The sequence below is a fragment of the Lactuca virosa genome, chromosome 9 (assembly GCF_052849685.1).
Source record: "Lactuca virosa cultivar CGN04683 chromosome 9, Lactuca_virosa_CGN04683_v6, whole genome shotgun sequence".
In the NCBI taxonomy this organism is placed as follows: Eukaryota; Viridiplantae; Streptophyta; class Magnoliopsida; order Asterales; family Asteraceae; genus Lactuca; species Lactuca virosa.
The window spans coordinates 213,455,898-213,473,002 of record NC_136434.1 but is presented as its reverse complement, the minus strand read 5'-3'; positions in this window follow the sequence as shown (position 1 = coordinate 213,473,002).

Below are 17,105 nucleotides of genomic sequence, written 5' to 3'. Positions count from 1 at the left end.
ACAAACATTCACTTCAAAGTTGTTCATGGGCACAATCATGAAGTTGATGAGTTTTCTCTAGCTGATCTTCCAATGATGAATTCGTTTGATTGGATCATAATTCTCAACATCATTTCAAATGAACCTATCAAGTATGAACCTATTTGTTCACATATGAAGAGATTGATTAAGGCGTATATCGTTGCAATCTTAAAGATGGATGTTGAAATTTCATCTGTTTTGAACAAGAGGCCTATCATAAAACCTATGGATCCTACTGGAAATCTTGATTCTATGAAGGTTGGGTTTATTGAAAACGAAAACTGGGGAGTGGTATTCAAAGTGAAAGAAAATAATGTTCTGAAAAAGTGCATGTTTTATTTGATAGATAAGCACTTGTATTTGTATGTGGCTTTAAATCATATTTTGTCATTTGCTGAGAAGTTCAAGAGCAATTCTTCTGATGATGTGATATGTGTTTCTGATATGATCAAGTGGTGGATCGGAGTTCTTTCTGTTTTGTTGAACACAATGCCAAAGGTGTTTGATGTTGTAAAGAAACCGGAAGTAAAGACAACTGTTGCAAATTGACACAAAGGGGGAGATTGTAGAGTTCGTAATTTGTGTTGTGTCAACTTGTAATAGATTTGTTCGTATTTGATAATGTATTTACTTTGTGTGAGTCATGTTGCGATTTTGCACTTTTTGTTACCTTAAGTTTGCAGCTTAGCTGTTGACTTGAGATGCCTTTCTAATATTCCTGTGAAGCCCATATATAGGAATATTAGTTAGAGGAACGGGTAAGAGTTGTGCGCATCGAATAGTTCTTTAATGATGTATCGAATTGTTCTGACTTACTTGTTAATGAAAGTGAAATCTTATTTACTTCGTGTGTTCTTGTGAATCTTATTTTTGTTTGAATTGTGAATCTAGTTGTTCCTTCAAATTACCTTGTAAATCGTATATAAAATTTGTTTTTTTCAAATGTCAACAGTCCACATATAATATGGTGACGATTATATCATATCAAGTGTACCATAATAAGGTTTTGATCCGAACAATTATGTATGAAGGACGCAAACAAAAATAAAATTTGAAAGTATATATTACTTGGTGCAACACCACATAAATTAAAAACATATTTGTAATTTGAAACCACAATAAATACTATAAAAATCTAAGATAATGTAAATCTATCATGATTAATTGTACATACATATTAAATGATGTTGATAGTAAGAACGTATAAATTTTTTGAGTTACTATTTATAACATTTAAATAAATTAGAAACACTAAAAAATAAAAACTAATATATATATATATATATATATATATATATATATATATATATATATATATAAGGAACCAAAAACATAACTTTAAACTATAGTAAGGGACCAAAAATATAGTTTATAAAATACAGGTATTTAACCTTAAAATTATGAAAAAACGAAAACATTTAGATAAATTTTTTTTAAGAGGAAGCAGTGACGAATGCCTTAAGGGGGATTAATGGGCTACCGTTAATATACTAGTTTTTGTTATAAAAAACATATCATATTATATTATATTAAGTAGGGTTATTTGTTTTATTTATATCGTAACCACTTACATGATTTAATACGTTATTAAATTTTATTTTTATGTATAGGTTATTTGTTTTATCTAACGAGTTCGTCAAAAGTTGTTTACTATTTTCTTATTGTTAGCGAATTTGGTTTATTTTAAAGTAAAATGTATTTGTTATTAGAAAATGAACTTAGTCACATAGTGACAAAAAATGATAAAATTCACATGCTCTTCAACCATATAAATAAATTAGTGTTATACCTGTCGGTGGTCGGTTGACCGATATAATACAAATATATTCATTTTACTTTCTTTTATAACATCATACTTTCATTTGTTTCCATTATAGCAGTGTATTATGACACATCTATCCGGTTATAATTATATCATTCATATAAGGTTGATCATTTTTGTGGACAACGAATTGAGAGCGATATTTATTAATTGATTTGTTTATTATAGCATCATACTTGAAAGTACAATATCCATCAATTTTAATGTGATAGTAGTTGGTAGAAAAAAAGAAGAAAAGGAATACGTAAAAGAGTCAATCAAATGTCACTCCTATAAATGAGTTGTCGGTACTGGACCTTGCGACGTGTCCCTCACCCATGATGGACCGACTCAAACTTCCAATACCATTGCTCCAGCTACCCATCTTCTTCCTTTTACCCCATCTTCTTCCTTTTACCGTTTCATCCCAATCTTCTTCTCTCCACCGCCTTTTCACCTAATATCGATGTCTCCACTGCTAACTTCCTATATATGGTCATTTTTTTTCGCTTTCCCCACTTTCATGCTTTCCAGATATTTCTCCTTTCTCATCCTTAATATTGATCTCCACCTCTCTGTATCGTCGCCCCTATCATCGGTCGGACCGGCTTAAGTGAGGAAATGATGGCCTTTTCCCTTTTGTTTCTTCTGCATCCTCTACTTTCGATTCTTCACAACTTCTGACACTATTTGGAATTTGCGTTTTCCTTCTTCAATTGAAGCTTCAAACGGGTCTGAGGCCTCGACCGCTCACTTTATCCTCTCTCAAATCGATTCTCCTACCTCCAACCTCCAACGCCGACGGTCGGTGTTGTTATTCACCATCGATGGTGGCGATGCAGCCAAGGGAGAGAAACCCTCTCCAATTCCCTCATGCATCGATAAGCAGACAGGAAAAAAAAGAAAAACATTCGTTGGCGCTGCTGGCCACTGTGGTGCTCCGACGGGCTTGCTAACAATGGTGATCCTTCCTAACCAGCCATTTTGTTTCTTATTTTCTGTTGGGTGTTTGATTTTTCGTTTGATTTTGTTCTCTTCCTGTTTTACATCTTTACGTCTCACCCATATCCGTCTTCTTTCACTTTTGTAGGATAACCCAATCGATTGTTCATATTCAACATCGATCTCATCCTTCTCTCACTTAAATACCAAACCGATGAACTCAGCTGGCCAGGAAGCTGATCTCAGGGTCTTTCAGTTATTTTTTACAGTCGACAACTGCATCAGGTTATATGAAGCATACAAGATGCACGTTGTTATTGCAATTGATTGTTGTTGCTGCAACTGATGGTCATCGAACACAACTGCCATCAACTAATTTGGTTCAGGGGGAAACAAAAGGTGAGGGAAGACAGGAAAGAGTGTAAGAGCAGTTTGATTCCATCATTTGTTTCTGAATTTCACGATTTTTAGTGTTTTCTAAACTTATTGATTCTGTTCTTTGTGCTTTTTAAGTTTTGAACACCAGCTGCTCGACAAAACTCCTCAACGAAAAATCTGGTCAAGAGTGTGTTTGTACTTGGAAAACTGTATCATCGATCTCTTCTTCCTAGATTAAACTTATATTTCTTACAACATGGTAAATACATTGGCACTTTTGTAGAATAACCCAATTATGTTTTTGCTTCATTAGGCAAACACGCGTACATATGGTAGGGGTTCATTTTGATATCAGGTTGTTCAAGACCAATGGCTGACAGAATTTTAGAGGTTAGTTTGATGACCATTAGTGTCTCGATCCCTCTAATCCCTAGATTTGTAATCATGATAACTTACATCTCGATTATGTGAATCATACTACCAACTCTGTAAGACTGTAACTACAAGATTGATATGCATTTGAACTTTTCAACACAAGTTTGATTTACTATAAGTTTTGTAGCTGATTCGTTTCAATTGCATTACTTTTACTTCTTTCTAGGGACACTCCATCGTTATGGATTCAACTTCACCCAGTCAAGTATACTTATAGTTGTTGTTGATTTCATATTTCACAGATTTTTTGTTTGTTTCGTTTCGTTGCAGGTTTAATGAAGATTTCAACACTTCAAACTTCTGTTTGTAAGTTTTTTTTTTTTAATATTCTTTTGCGCTTTTTATTCATTATTGTGCTTTTTATTTATTATTGTTCTATAGTTGTAAATTTTGTTCTCTAATAGAAAAATACCTTTCAGTAAACCCAAACAACAAAGCATACTTGAAGTCAAGATTTAGAGTGGTATCAGCCACTTGGTCAGGTGTGTGGAATCTGTCGTACATGAGACTAGAGGAAGGGAAACAATAGCCAGTACTCTGTAGGAGATTATGTGGGTTTGATTTCATTTCCAGGAAGAGGAATGAACAAAAACCCATTCATTAAAATCAAAAAGCACAAGGATTTGGAGGTAATTCCAATTCCAGTATAATTACAATCGTTGTCCTTGGTTGAATTTTCGTGTATGTTAGGCTTTTCATAAACTTAGTTTTTTTTTTGTTAGATTTGTTGGCAACTTTCAGTGCCAGCCTTCTTGCAATCAACACCTTTGATTTATTTGACCATTTGATTTTGTTTACTCTAACATTAACATCTCTTGGCAGCCTCACTATCAGCCTTCTTCCAGTCTTCTGTTACAGGTTTGAAGTGTAGTTCTGGTCAAACAAATGCCTTGGAAAGAAGGGGCAGTTTTGGTAATTTGTTTTATCATGGTGTTTCAGGTTTCTTTGTGATTGTTTTTTTGCCCTTGTGATGATGGCTGCCTTGGTGGTTTTCTGATATGTTTACGGTTGCTCATGTGCTCTTGATTCAACAGACAATATCTACACATTTTTGCGTGGAATGAATCTTACAAGTGGAGAATTCAGTATCATATGAATTTTTAGCGTTGGAGAAATTGATAGCTGCATGGGCTGTCGGTCTTAGTCTTAAGTTGAACAGGATGGGAAGATGGATGGGGCTGTTGAGACCTGCTGTATAATCTCTTTCAATTTAGCAATGTACATTCTTTTTTTTTTATTCTTTTTTTATAGCATACTGCAACACTTTGATATCTTTTCTTATTAACACGTTGTCCTGTGGAAATTCTATCCAATTATTGGATTGTATTTTCTTATTATAACATTTACACGTTTGTAAATGGACAAATCTCCTACAATGGCAACGTACTTTATTGTGGCTAACAACTTAGGCAATGTACTTTACTTTGACGCAAAAGCAACACCTTCCGCCCCCCGCAATGCGGGGGGGGGGGGGGGGGGGGGGGGGGTGGGGAAACTTTCTAGTTAAAAATAAAATTATGTTGGTGTTATGTGTAACGTCCAATTTTTCACAACTAAAATTTTCATTTTTAATTAAGGTAAAACATCATTTTTGTGAAAACCAAAGTTAAGAAAACTCATGTAACATCCCAAAAACGCAAGCAAAAATTTTCATTTTTAATATAATATAACATCTACTTTTAATAAAGTTATATTCAGGATAAATCATTTGTTCATAAACCATTACATAGAAATCAGAGTCATAATGAAGATACTGCGAAATCTCGAATCATAAACTGTTGTGTGTGTACAGTCACGCCTTTGCCGCCTGATAAGTACCTGCAAAATAGTTAATCCACAATTATAAACACAAAGTTTAACGAGTTTCCAAAATATCTCATACAACACAACATAATAATCAGTTATGTTCTTTCAGCAACCCTGAAACTACCCGCAGTCTCGAATGTCACATACAACACATAATATAATCAAGAGTAAATTACACGAATGGTCCCTATGGTTTGGGGTAATTTGCGCACTTGGTCCCTAACTTATTTTTTTAAAACTCGGAAGGTCCCTAATGTTTGTTTTTGTTACGCGCTTGTGTGACAACCCGAACATTTTTTCCGTTTAAGTTAGCCATTTTTTGTTAAATAAATCACGAATTTTAATTGTTCTGTTAAATTCTTATGGTTTAGAAGATCCTTTTTATAAGAGTTGGAAACAAAATCACGCGAAAACCCGAGTCTCCTTCGAAAATCAGCGGATTTCGGCCCGAGTGGTGTTCACGGCCGTGAACCCGATCACGGCCGTAAACCCGTTCACGACTGGCCCCACCACCGACCATGATAACCCCCTATATGTGTGTGTCCTACACTCATTTACACTTTTCTGGCCGAAAACTCCCCCGTTCTCTCTCTAACCTCTCATCCGGAAACACAAAAATACCCTCTTTTCTCCCTGAAATCATCAAGAATCACCCTTGGGTGTGGTTGTGGAACATCTAAAACGCGTTTTTCATCTAATCCAATATTGTTGTTCTTGAGTTCACGGCTGTGAAGCCTTCATATCTTCATAGTTCATCAAGAACAGGTTGTGAACCCTTCAAACCTTCAAAGGCTGTAAACCCTTCAAGAGCAGTAAATTGTTCACAGCCGAGAACAGTTCACGGCCGAGAACAGTTCACGGCTGTAAACCTTCTCAAGCCGTGAACTTGGCTGAAAACCCGCTCTCTCCAATTCAATTGAGTCCTGGTAACATTCCTAAACCAAAAGTGTGACAACCCGAAATCTTTATCTGTAAATCAAATCTATCCAATAAAAGTCAGACTTGTTTCTGTTATCGCTTTATTGTATTCAGGGTCAGTTTGAGAGTCTTTAAGCCTACTACACTCAAGGGTTGAATGTTGGGAAGCGTTATCTTGGAATATGTAGTTTGCAAACGAGCCTGGAACACCTTCAAAGGGAGTTCACGGCCGCAAACTAGGTTCACGGCCGTGAACCCATGCTTGGGCCGTGAACCACCCTCCATATATATATATATATATATATATATATATATATATATATATATATATATATATATATGATTCACACATTTTTCTCCTCATTTCTTCAAGCTCCAGCCGTGAACATACCCATTCTCTCTCAACTATCTTCAACCGTGAACACTCTTAAAGGCCTCAAAATGTAAGTATTTCATCCCTTACTTGTTCATGCTTAGAAACTGTCACACCCCCGAACCAGACGGCGGAAACGTCCGGGAGCTTGTGTGTGACTTCATCTTGAAATATCATTACAGTGAATATAACTGAAACATAACATCATCATCATCACACATGTAATATAACAACATTCATTGTTTACATCGAGTATTGTATTTGAATATTACATGCCAAAATAGTAAGAGTATGATGAAACAAAATATAACACAATATCCATTAGTTTGTTTCGTTCATCCTGCTTCAACGGTTTCCTGAGAATACAAGTTATTTTGAAAACGGTCAACATAAAAATGTTGGTGAGTTCATAAGCATGTTTGTGAAAATGATTTGTATAACTTTGAAAACCACCAGAAAATCCTATATTTTCTGCAAACTGTTTAGTTTGTTTGTGTCAGATCTTGTATTAATGCATGTATGTTATTGTTTATTTGACTAAAAGGGTAAAGAGAATGTAGAGAGAATGTAAAGAGCATGTAAAGAGAATGTTCCCAGGCAACCCGATGTTGTCTGTAAAAGAGAAAACTGTCATACCAACCCCCGAGGTTGAGTACCAGTACGGGAATGTTTCCGAGTAATCCAAAGAAAAGAGAAGGGTCTTCCGTAAACTTCATAACGTTAATTCCTCTAAGTGAGTTGTCATAACCATACTAAATAATGACAATTTCGCCTGTCTTGGCATTGTTGGACGCCGATTTTGATTTTGATTATAAGGTTTTCGTCACCCTAGACTGAGTTAGTCTAACTGTAGCGAACAGCTCAGGTGTGGGGTGTCATCCCCGTATAGATCTATACACAAATCCCCGCTCTCCCTCCAAGAGACTCTGGTTATAACTACAGGCTACGATCGTACACTTAATAGGTGCCAACTGACAAAACTCACTAGATCCTTAATCGAATTTACGCGAAGAAAGGTATAATCTCACTACAGGCCCAATGAACCATGAAAGTGAACCACTAAGGCATTGCTAAAAATGAGCCACTAAGGCCGAATAACCTATCACACATAAAAATGGGCCACTAAGGCCCAATAACCTAGAAAATGATCAAATTAATCCGGTTGTTAGTTTATCGTTGGTTTTGGTTCAAGTATTCACTAAAATAGCATAAAAGCCCACTTTTAGTAAAAATGACGTTCTTGGCCCAATAAGCCAAAATTTTACAATGAAGGCCCAATTTTTGTAAGAATAACACTTTAGTCTCCATTTTGTTCAAAACTTGTGTTGATGACTAGTTTGTGGTAAAAATAACATTTTAAACCCATTTTTGTCAAAAATATCATTTTTGGCTTATTTTTGTGAAAATACACATTTTTCTGGTTTTGAGCTTTTCTGACCTAGTTGTTGGAAAATTCATAGAAAATTCATCGTAAGTAGAAATTTGGATCCGTAAATTCTGAAAGTTTGGAAATTTTGTATACTTTGTTCACAATTTTTCTCATAATTTTTGATGGCCTCAAACTAGTGTGAAATTACTTACCTTCACAGGTTGGTCCGAAATTATTTCAAATATGAAAGGCAGTTTTGTAAAATTCGCCAAAAATTGTAGAAAAATTGTATGAAAACGTGAGAGTAGTCATTTTAAAGGTATAAATCTGAACTTTATCCATGTAAAACAGTTTTGAAAGATATTTCCATTAGCAGGGTCAAAATTGTTCGATATTGGGCTAAAACTTTCCTGTCAAAAGCTGATTTTTGAGTATAAGTTATAGATCTTTGAGCACAACACTCATTTTGCTATTTTAAGTGTATAATTCCCAGATCTACAAGTTTATATGTAATATATGTGATAAAACATACTTTTCTCAAGGTTCTTTTGAAGATCCAAGTGATAAACTTCAAGTTCTTAACATATTTCAAGTTCTTAACACATAATCAACAAATAATTCATGGAAAACACACATAGTCATGCATATACACATAGATCTACACAAAGCAACTTGTATTCTCCCCCAAAATCATATGAAAACCGAAAACAAGGGGTATGAACTCACCTTTGCTTGTTGCTCACGGTTTTGAAGGAAGAAATGAAGAAAATTTGGTCCTAGCAAGCCTTCTTGGGTGGATCTCGATCTTAGGGGTTTCTAGGATGATGATCATGAGTTTATATGAGTTAAGAAGAGAATTTTGATAAAACAAAGAATCTAGATCATGGATCCAAGCATCAACTTAGCTAGGATGATGATTTTTATGGAAGGATCTCCTTGAAATGTTCCAAGATCTCGAAATTTTGATGAAGAAGAGGAGAAGTTGTTATGAGTTCTTGAGAGGAAACTTAAGTGAATTGTGTGTGTGTGTGTGTTCTTTCTTTGGGCCGAGAGATAAGAAGAAGAGAGGGAGGGGAGAGAAGTGAGCTGACATTGCATGGATGTCCACCATGCAATAAGAAGGTGGCATCCTCACAAATTTCCCATAATTTCCCATTTTGTTATTATTTCCTTCACCATTCTTATCTCTTCTCTTTTTTTTATTAAACATGGGCCGATTTGGGCTAAAGAGAGAGAGGAGAGGAATCATCTTGGGCCCATGCTCGAATTTATGAGGCTCAAATAACATTTTTCGGCCCAAATTAGCATAAAGGAATGGATTTGAGCCCATTAAAGCTAATTGAATTTGTTATGGCCCAATAAGGCCCAAAAGGTTAAGTTTTTATGAAAGTGGTCCAATTAGAGCCCAATTAGGGGTTCCAGGCCCAAAATAGTCAAATTGGAAGCTTATTGGTCCATTAGGCCCAATAAGAAAATCCTAGTCCAAAATGGACTTGAACCGGGATTTTTAGGGTTTCCAACCTTTTGTTGACTATTTGAATGTTTGTATAGAGTATTTGATGGAATTTTGTTGTCATTGAATAAACACCATACATGTTTTCAAGTCTTAGCTACAATGTCATTCTTTGTTAAGTGTTTACAACGTATCAGAATTCCTAGTTGTGACAGAAACCCCTTGATTCTAACCTTGATTCACCACTTTTTCATGACCATCTTCATCGTCTTCAAGTGTTCACGGCCGTGAACCCTTCATAGGGCCGAGAACCCTTCATAATGGGCTGTAAACTCTTCAAGTATTCATGTGTTCTTGGGCCGTGAACATATCTTGGGCTGTAAACCCTTCATGTGTTCATGGATCGTGAACACATCTTGGGTCGTGAACCCATGGTGGTTTGGCCGTGAACCCTTTTTTGTCCCTCATTCTAGGTTCTAACACTTCGTTGTAAGTGTTTCCTACATCCTAAGGGTGTTTCCTATGCTTGTTAGTGATTTTAGACACTAATTGTAGGTCTATACATGTTAATATGTGCTTAATAGGACTGTACTGTGCTCGGGATTCCACTTAGCATACCAAGCATCTTATCTTCGTCATTCATCCAAGTCACTCACAAGCAGGTGAGTTCATACCCCTATACTTTCACTATTTTAACGTTTTCAGGGGTAATACAAAGTGATTTCCATGTTTAGTACAACTATACGGTTTCCACTTAAAACTGATGCAATTAGTACAACTATACGGTTTCCACGTTTATAAAATACTTAGATATTTTATCCCTTTTGTAACACGCTGAGCATAAGGGACGTTTACAACTTACAACTATAATTGCATAGTTTTCAGAAAAATACATGAACCAAGTACTTAATGCACATGCAAACTATAATAGGTATAGTTTGGGATTTCAATACACAGTCTGATCATTTCAAAATTTTACATTCTCTATCATATAAACTATGGCAGATATAGTTTATGGTATACATTACTACTTACTGGATACGAGAGTACCCTACTAAATAATTAATAAGTATAATTATTTTCACTCTATAAAGCATACATACGGTTTCCAATAGCGAGAATGATACTAAACAACACGTAAACTAGTCAATATAGGATTGTGAGACACTACTTCAATTTGTACCCTTCGGAGTACTAAACTAAATCCTAACATAGTATAACCAGAGTCTCCTGGAGGGAGAGCGTGAGATTTGTGAATAGATCTATTTGGGACCGAAAATCCCACACCTGAACTGCTAGCTACAGTTAGGCAGGCATGCCTGGGGTGACAAATGTCATATATCCGACACTTGAAGAACGTCGTAAAGGTCACTAGGCCATATCAAGCATGGTTATACGACTCACAATTGTATAAACAAACCTTTTGTTTACGGGATTTCAACTCTTCAAATAGTTTTATTTTTATTAATAAAACACACTATACATACTGATGGTATCCGGAGTTTTCAAACAGAACAATCTATACACACTGGTGTTATCCAGGGTTTTCATACAAAAAAGGGTTTTACATTCAAAGCTGTAATATACAATTCATCGGGTGGTAATCAAGCATTCAAACAAATGTTTCATGGAACACTATATCAAACACATATGTTAGAAAATATTGGATTTTCTTGGAAAGCATACATACTCTATTCACTGATTCATTAATAGGTTTTCACTACAAAAATATACTTATGAACTCACCAGCTTAATGTTGATACTCTTTCATAATTGCTTGTATTCTCAGGAGATCAGTAGACAGGTACCTCCCGCAGTTTTTGAGAAGACGGAGCGTATAGAGTCACGTCTTTTACATTTTGTTATACTTTTGATGTATATGAATATGAATCAAACAGATGTAAATACCTTTCTATATATATATAATCAATGTAATGGTTGTGTTTACTTTGATTACTATGATGCAATTGTTGTGATACTACACATGACGTCATCCACCCCCGAACGTTTCCGCCGTTCCGGTTTGGGTTGTGACAGATTGGTATCAGAGCTATTGTTTATAGTGAACTAAGTATACCGAACCTTACATGGTATACAACTATAAACACTAAAGGGGCTAAAGTTATTTGAAGCTAAAAGTATACTTTAAAAATACAAGTATTTTTACGAAAAAGTATACAAGTATACATACGTACAAGAAGCTATGACATAGTAAGAACTACATAAAAGTATTTAGGACAAGTTGGACACTACAATTAAACTTGGGCAGTTATGTAGTCATATGTAGGGCCAATATAACATGATCAACTATATTTGTCCGAGATATGACCAACATGTATTTGGGAGTGACTGTGGTGTCGCGACAAGTCTAAAACTCACCAAATCCTATACTAATGAAAGCACATGGTTAAAATACTATAGGAGTATTTTATGGTACTACAACACTGCACAGAGTCATCGTTGCTAGTACAAATCCTTATAATCTAAAGACCTGCAAATCCTTGTTAATGTTAGTAGCTATCATTATAGGTATTTTTATCGTTATAGGATTAAAATGTATCTTGCTCGAAAATTTTCGATCCCTGATCATATAGGAGGCTTATTGTCATTTTCCCCTTACATCTTTTTAGAGAAAAGATGCCTCCCAGAAAGAGACCCAACAAGAAGAACAACGATCCTTCGTCGCCACCACCTCCTCAGTTCGACCCTGCCATGTTCCAGGAAGCAGTTACAACCGTTGTGGCTGCCACGATGGCGTAAATAAATCCTGGTGGCTCTAGCGGATCAGGAAGTGGTACCCATCCCCAAAGTCTGGAGAGTGGTCAGGGACACCCGAAGGAGTGTTCCTACAAATATTTCATGAACGCGAAGCCCAAATCTTTCGACGACAATGGAGGAGTCATTGCCCTAACCCGGTGGTTCGAGAAGATCGAATCAATTTTCAAAATTTGTGCATGTTCTGAGGAAAACAAGGTGAAGTTTGCCGCTTGCACCTTCACCGACAGAGCACTGACCTGGTGGAATAGTTGGGTCAAATCCCTAACCCCACTGATAGCAAATGTCATGGGTTGGGAGAGTTTAAAGGAACTCATGCTTGCTGAGTACTGCCCAAGGGGCGAAATGCAGAAGTTAGAGCACGAGCTTTGGAACGTGAAGATGAAGGGTTCCGACATTGCTACCTATACAGCTAGATTCTGCGATCTGGCTCTTCTCTGTCCGGGAATGGTCACCCCGGAAAGCAAGAAGATAGAGAGATACATTTGGGGATTGACGCCCCCAACTCAAGGAAATGTCTTGGCTGCTAAACCTACCACTTTCGACAGCGCCAAGTGCTTAGCACAAACTCTTATAGATCACAGGGTTGATCTTGATTAAGTGACAGCCGCTCCCGAACCACCAAAGGCGAGTGGTGGAAAGAAGAAGTTCTGGAACAAGCGCAAGGGCTAGTCCTCGCAGGAGCCCTCCAAGAAACAACAAACAGTGGCAGTCCACGCTGCTACCACTCCTTCCGTTGTTCCTACATCTCAAGAACCTGCCAGTAGATATGTTGGTACCCTTCCAAGGTTTGACAAGTGCAACTTTCATCATCACAGACCCTGTTATGATTTGCATTGCGAAAGCTGTGGCAAGAAGGGGCACACAACGCGTTTTTGCAAGACACCAGCCCAACCAACCAATCAGGCTCCTGGCGCGGGTGTTGGTCAAGCCTGTTATGGCTGTGGGGAGGTCGGGCAATTCAAGAGGAATTGCCCTAAGGCAACAACAGCTGGCAACACGGGGAGAGTGCTAGCAATGGGCCAGGGGGAAGCAATTGCTGATCCCACCGTTGTCACGAGTACATTCCTCCTCGACAACTCTTATGCATGCATCCTTTTCGATTCTGGTGCGGAGAGAAGTTTTGTTAGTCATGCATTTAAACATCTACTCAAGCATAAATCCCAAACTTTAACCGAAACATTCACCGTCGAGATGGCTAACGGAAAGAAAGAGAGTACTAACAACGTATTCATAGGCTGTACCCTTACCCTAAACGATCACTCCTTTCCAATTGACCTCATGCCAGTTTCCATAAAAAGCTTCGATGTCATCATTGGCATGGATTGGTTGATCCCTAATTGTGCTGACATACTTTGTTAAGAAAAAGCCATACGTCTCAATCTGCCATTCGGCGAAGCCCTCGTTATTTACGGTGATAAACTCAGCTCAAACCTTCGTATCATCTCACGCATCAAGGCTCAGAAATATCTGCGAAAGGAGTACCATGCATTCCTAGCCCATGTCGTTAACGAGAAACAGGAAGTTAAAGACCTCGAGAGCATCCCCGAAGTCTGCAACTTTCCTGATGTCTTCCCCGAAGATCTTCTCGGAATCCCTCCCGAGCGCCAAGTCGAGTTCCATATCGACTTAATTCTCGGAGCTACTCCTGTAGCTAAATCCCCATACTGCTTAGCGCCAGTAGAAATGCAAGAGTTATCCAGCCAGCTCAATGAGCTACTCAGCAAGGGATTCATCAGACCAAGTTCCTCACCCTGGGGAGCCCCGGTCTTGTTTGTGAAAAAGAAATATGGATCCTTTCGGATGTGCATTGATTATCGTGAACTGAACAAGCTTACCATCAAAAACCGTTATCCCCTACCGAGAATCAACGACCTCTTCGATCAACTTCAAGGAGCTAGTTATTTCTCAAAGATAGACCTGAGATCCGGGTACCACCAATTGCAAGTCCATGAGAGTGATTTTCCCAAGACAACATTCCGAACTCGCTATGGTCACTACGAGTTTGTAGTAATGCCCTTTGGTCTAACTAACGCACCCGCAGTGTTCATGGATTTGATGAATCAGGTGTGCTGCCCTTTCCTAGACAAGTTCATGATAGTATTCATTGATGATATACTTGTCTACTCTCGGAGTGAGGAAGATCACAAACAGCACTTGAGGCTAGTGCTGGAAACATTAAGGGCGAAGAAACTTTATGCAAAGTTTTCCAAGTGAAAATTTTGGATCAGAAAAGTAACTTTCATTGGTCACGTGGTTAGCGAGGAAGGCATACACGTGGACCCTTCCAAAATCAAAGCGATTAAGAATTGGTCAGCACCGAAGACACCCACAGAAATTCGACAATTCTTGGGTCTCGCTGGCTATTATCGCAGATATATCCAGAACTTCTCCAGGATTGCTAAGCCCTTAACCACCCTGACTCAGACAGGTGTAACCTTTAGTTGGGGAGAAAAGCAAGACACTGCGTTCCAAACATTGAAGCAGGCCTTACGCAGCGCACCTATCTTATTCCTTCCAGAAGGGACGAAGGACTTCGTTGTCTACTACGATGCATCTAATCAGGGCCTAGGCTGTGTGCTCATGCAACGAATAAAGGTTATTGCCTATGCCTCGAGACAGCTGAAAGCACATGAAGTTAATTATACAACTCATGATTTGGAGTTGGGAGCAGTGGTCTTTGCGTTAAAAATTTGGAGACATTATCTATACGGAACCAAGTGTACAGTCTTCACCGACCACAAGAGCCTACATCATATCTTTGATCAGAAGGAGTTGAACATGAGGCAACGGTGATGGGTAGAGATACACAGTGATTATGAGGGCGAGATACGCTATCATCCCGGCAAGGCAAATGTGGTAGCGGATGCCCTCAGCCGGAAAGAGTATTCAGGTCGTAGAGTGAAGGCACTGACAATGACCATCCATTCCCATCTATCCGCTCAAATCAGAGCGGCTCAGTTGGAAGCCTTAAAGCCAGAAAACATGTCGGATGAAGCTTTGAATGGAATGGAAAAGAGCCTGGAGATCAAAGATGATGGAGTCTACTATTTCATGAACCGAATCTGGACCCCAAAGTTTGGCGGGTACAGGGAGGTTGTCATGAACGAAGCTTACAAGACTAGATACTCCGTTCACCCAGGTTCGGATAAGATGTACCTGGATCTCAAACAACTCTATTGGTGGCCAAACATGAAAGTATAGATCACTACCTTCATGGGCAAGTGCCTGACTTGTGCCACGGTGAAGGTGAAATATCAAAAGCCCTCAGGTCTACTTCAGCAGCCAGAAATACCTGAGTGGAAGTGGGAAAGGATTGCGATGGATTTATCACTAAGCTGCCCAAATCTCCGAGTGGGTACGATACCATCTAGGTAATTTTCGATCGATTGACTAAATCCGCCCACTTCCTGCCAATCAAAGAAAACTTCAAGATGGAGAGACTTACATGAATCTACATCCAAGAGATAGTTCGTCTGCATGGTGTGCCTGTGTCCATTATCTCCGATCGGGATAGCAGGCTTACCTCGAGATTCTGCCAGTCCCTGCAGAAGGCTCTTGGAACTAAGTTGGATATGAGCACAGCTTACCATTCACAGACAAACGGGCAGAGTGAGAGGACCATTTAGACGTTGGAAGACATGTTGAGGGAATGTGTTATAGATTTTGGCAAGTCATGGGACACTCATTTGCCTTTGGCCAAGTTCTCCTACAACAACGGCTATCACACTAGCATCAAAGTTGCGTCGTTTGAAGCCCTCTATGGCCGTAAGTGCAGATCCCCTTTGTGCTGGGCTAAGGTGGGTGACACGCAGCTAGCTAATGGTCAAGTCCCCGACAGCACACTCATAGGCCCGGAAATCATTCGCGAAACCAATAAAAAGATCGTACAAATCAGAGAGCGACCTTGTGAAAACTATACAAAAGATTTCAATACACTTAAAACTGATGCAATTAGTACAACTATACGATTTCAACGTTTATAAAATACTTAGATATTTTATCCCTTTTGTAACACGCTGAGCATAAGGGACGTTTACAACTTACAACTATAATTGCATAGTTTTCAGAAAAATACATGAACCAAGTACTTAATGTACATGCAAACTATAATAGGTATAGTTTGGGATTTCAATACACAGTCTGATCATTTCAAAATTTTACATTCTCTATCATATAAACTATGGCAGATATAGTTTATGGTATACATTACTACTTACTGGATACGAGAGTACCCTACTAAATAATTAATAAGTATAATTATTTTCACTCTACAAAGCATACATACGATTTCCAGTAGCGAGAATGATATTAAACAACACGTAAACTAGTCAATATAGGATTGTGAGACACTACTTCAATTTGTACCCTTCGTAGTACTGAACTAAATCCTAACATAGTATAACCAGAGTCTCCTGGAGGAAGAGCGTGAGATTTGCGAATAGATCTATTCGGGACTGACAATCCCACACCTGAACTGCTAGCTACAGTTAGGCAGGCATGCATGTGGTGACAAATATCATATATCCGACACTTGAAGAACGTCGTAAAGGTCACTAGGCCATATCAAGCATGGTTATACGACTCACAATTGTATAAACAAACCTTTTGTTTACGGGATTTCAACTCTTCAAATAGTTTTATTTTTATTAATAAAACACACTATACATACTGATGGTATCCAGAGTTTTCAAACAGAACAATCTATGCACACTGGTGTTATCCAGGGTTTTCATACAAAAAAGGGTTTTACATTCAAAGCTGTAATATATAATTCATCGGGTGGTAATCAAGCATTCAAACAAATGTTTCATGGAACACTATATCAAACACA